The sequence below is a fragment of the Gallus gallus genome, chromosome Z, assembly GCF_016699485.2.
Source record: "Gallus gallus isolate bGalGal1 chromosome Z, bGalGal1.mat.broiler.GRCg7b, whole genome shotgun sequence".
NCBI lineage: Eukaryota > Metazoa > Chordata > Aves > Galliformes > Phasianidae > Gallus > Gallus gallus.
Genome location: NC_052572.1, coordinates 80568816 through 80573024, shown reverse-complemented (window position 1 = coordinate 80573024; position 4209 = coordinate 80568816). Strand labels below are relative to the sequence as shown.

The 4209-nt window shown below is 40.0% G+C and overlaps 1 pseudogene; it reads right to left on the bottom strand.

The window, feature by feature from the left end:
• Positions 1-563: 563 nt before the first annotated feature.
• On the bottom strand, positions 564-3972 carry LOC121108394 (annotated as a pseudogene).
• Positions 3973-4209: the final 237 nt, after the last annotated feature.

The window sequence follows — 4209 nt, the reverse complement described above, 5'->3', positions numbered from 1 at the left end:
TGCAACATGGCAGCAGGAAGCCTCTGCAGGGCTGTCACCATGGCCTTGTTAGCACACACAGCAGGGGAACTGGGACGTTAATGTGTTTTCCTGCATCTAAACCTCATCTTTAGTACGAATCCAAATACACTCATAGAGGAAACAGATCTAAGAGGGAATTGAATCACAGGCATTCAGACATTCCTAACTCAGCACTTTAGACTGAATAAAGCTATACTAATACGCTTACACGCACATGCAGGGATTCTACTCTACAAAAGCAACATGTGCATTAAATGCTCATACTGAGGAAACAGACCTATCCACAGAGTGCCAATGACTGATCTCATGGAAGGTTAGCAGGAACAGATGATGAAATTAAAGTCTCTTGACTACGTATCACAGGTGGGTGAGCATAAATAGCTCACTGATGAAAACAGCTAACCTTCCTATTAAAATGCATTAAGCTCTCAGGAATCAGATTTGACTGAAGATACATTTCCTCAAAGACGACAGTCTACTTTTAACTAAAATGACTTTCACAGACAAGATCGGTGCTTTTTCTTTACCTCATCAGCTGACCAAAACCGTCTGCCTTGGAATTTTGAACATGGAGATGATTTGTCTTCCACAGTGCTGGTCAGAAAAAGAGGAAGAGGAAATAAGGATTTTGTTTGACCTGAAAGTAAGACAAACAGACAATTCATCTCTTAAACACCAATGAATTACAATTACGGGATTCTTTCAGCAGTGACAACCAGAATAAAGGTCTAAGGAAACAGCTGTTAACTGAAACTCCTTGCAATACCCAATGGAATTAGCAGTTGGAAACACTCGAGTATGTGTTTAATGGATTCTCAGCAGAACAGCACTGCCTGTAACCAGACAAACATGCTGCATCAGGCTTAGCAACACTCTTCTCCCAGCTGTGTCTTAACCCCACATCTACCAGACTCTTACCAGTTATCCTCTCTCTAAGAGCGTCCAGCAGTAAGCATCAGCAATATCAACTATTTCAGGAAAGAAAGGAGGAGTCAGGAGTAGAAGGGGGAGCAGACCACCACAAATAACACAAGCCCTCAGATACTCCAAGTTAAGATCACAAAACCAGACTCTGGGCTGTGCCTCATAAACTAAGAACTTTCCATTTATGAAAGCTTTTAGTTACAGGAGCAAATAAGCACTAAGTTGACTGCGTAGTCACTCTTGTCAGAAAGAGTTCATAAACATCAATGTTTGGTAACTATTCCAATAATGAAACAGCAGAAGGCACATTTGTTCCATTTGCTCATGGATGTCTACAATATATTTCACCCACGCTTCTGGGGAAAAGGTACAGAAAAATAGAACAAAGGCTAAAAAAAGAGGTTAGGTTGCAGGTAGACTTGGTGGTCTTTAAGGTCTTTCCCAGCCTGAGCAGTTCTATGGTTCTATGACTAAAAATAAAAAATTTAAAAAGTAAAAAAATAAATTCCCAGGGACAGCTTACCTTTTCGGATACAGAGGGATAAAGACATCCTCCTCTACAGACTGCTTCATCCTCAGGACAACCGTGTTAATCAAATCCTGCCAAAAAATGAAAAAAGGAAAAATATTAACACATCCTCACAAGAAAAGGATCTCACCTTCCACTTACAACGGCATTAAAGACCTGTGAGCAAGTCTCAGCTTTAACCATCTTTTTCTTTTTCTTTTTTTGATAAAATCCTCTTGGATAACGAGATTAATGTATTTACCAGCTATGAAGTTCTATCAAAAAAACCACAACAAAACACCACAGCTACTATACAAACAGAATCTTATCTCAAGCTTCTTCCTGAAGTCAAGTGTGGCGACTGCATAAACGTTTGTTATTATTTCTTTTCATACTAAGGGCCTAAACATCAACTTAGTTTCACCTACTTTATGCTGGATAAACTCCCAGATTTACATGAGAATAAAACCAGAACTGGTCTAAGTGTATGTTACAGTGAATGTTTACAGTGAAGTGCATACACTGCATCAAGAACTTCCTTCTCCATTACCACAACAGCCTTTACCTGTTTTGCCTGGCTGCATTGCCTTCTGGACAGGACTTGTTTTTCAAACACGTTATCGCAAAGCTGTGTAAGGTTCTCAGTCTGTGAAGTCGATAAAGGATCCCACACATTCTTGACAAATACTGAAAAATAGGAATTATTTCATTCACGATATCCAAGTGGCTATCTGCTCTAGTTTCAAGGAAGTAAACAGTCAAAAAGCTAAACCTTTCATTTGCAGTAACCTTAACAAGTAATTGTAACTATCCACATAATTTTACATCACCACTTATTTAAGGTTTCATTACCTAGCTGCAGTGAACGTCCTCAAGACAACCTTACTATACCTGTAATTTTTGGCAGGATAGTTTTTTCAATCACTCTAGGCAAAACTTCTTCATCAGGATCATCATCTCTTTTTGATTCAGACGGCTTTTTGGCATCGCTGAATCCTTCTACAGCTCTGAACCAGGGCATCTCTTTCAGGTCTGCAGAATTCTGCTGAAAGATCATTCCCATTAGTTGTTCAGCTGTCAGGATTGAGAGAAAAAGCTCCACGCAAAAATATATCTAATGATACCAAAAGATTCCTATTTAACAATTTCACATGGATTCTAATCACTGAATGGACCAAAGCAGCAAGCTAAAACTGAATGTAAAGCTAGATTTCAGAGGGTAGGGTTGTCAAAATGTCAGCAAACAGCTCCACATTAATAAAGGTGCAAGTGATTCATAAGCAAGCAACCTGACAAGAGGAAAAGATGCCCTCCTTCTAGTTAACAACACTTATCTCAAGCTCTGGAATGCCTCTATAACCCACGGCAAAGCTCCTGTACAGAAGTCTTCCCTGCAAGCAGCATGCCCCCGTCCTGTCGTACTTTGAGATGCCAGAAATAGCCACAGGTCTTGCCAGTTAACAAAGATGAGTACATCAGAGTAGACAAGTTTGCAAAGACAGTACAGACCAGAAACGTAGCGGAGCACCGCCTACCCAGAAGCCCAGCGGATATCAGAACACACGAACACACACACACAATTTTTCACAAAAATAAAGTCTGGTGATGCACCTACCTCAAGGGGACTCCAATTTATTAATTTGAACTCTGACTAATGGATTTAAAAGCTTAGGCAGGCAAAAACTGGTGTAAGCATCGCAGTATGGGTCGGGAAACTTCTCTTTCCACTCCTGGAATTTCAACAGGATTTTTCTGATGTCACAACAATCTGCACGGACATCTTCAAAGATTGTCTTACTCTCTTCTAGAACGTTATCTATGGATAATATTCAATAGGAATGAGAAGAAACAATCACAGAATTTATTGAGGCATAAGCTGAACAGTTCATGCATCTACAGAACAGAAGAAATATCTTTATGATAACAGCATTTGTGCTCCATCTTTCACACCTCTTACACTGAAATGGGTTTTAAAACCAGCACTCTGGCAAAGCCCTTTTCAGGAAAAAAGAGATACAGAAGACCACAAAAAGACTTCTGCGGTTTTGAACAACTGCACAGATTGAAATACCCATTACATTTCATATTTTGTATGTCTCTTAAAAGCTCAGACAGGAAAATCCTCCTTCTGTTATTCAGCAAATACGCACCGTGCCTCTCCCAGCTCCTCGTGACCTGCTCACTAAGGCAGTTCAAATCTCAATTTGAAATACATTCCAACTTTGGACAAAAAACTGATTAAACTAAAGAAGCCTACAGTCTTCTATCTTCTATCTATTCTTCCTAAGGCATTGGTCAGAATTGTTTAAATGCATCAATTCTGTGCTGTAGAAAATAAACGATATACCATTCAAAAGGAGTATTTCTTCACTCTCCCTTGAAAATCCTTCTCAATACGGGAGGAATTTTGCTCTCATATCCTGACCAACCTTTGCTCTTCTGGAATTCAGTCACCTCTGTCAGAGCCAGTTCTTCATCACTCGGCATGCCTTCGTGGTGACCAGCTTTCTTTGGGTGACAGCTCCACCTTGAGCTTTGGAAAGGAAAGGCATTTTTGCACGTGTGTGTATCATCTCCCTTAGTAATCGCACAGATTTACCTTCATCCCTGTGTAAGTAACAGGAAGCAGATACACACTTACTACAGTTAGATGTAATTATACGTACCTTCGATGCTCACACGTTTTCAGAAGCTTCATCTTTTCATCACTCTCCAGTCCATCATTACTTGGTTTGCCATTCCCAGCTACCAGAAGA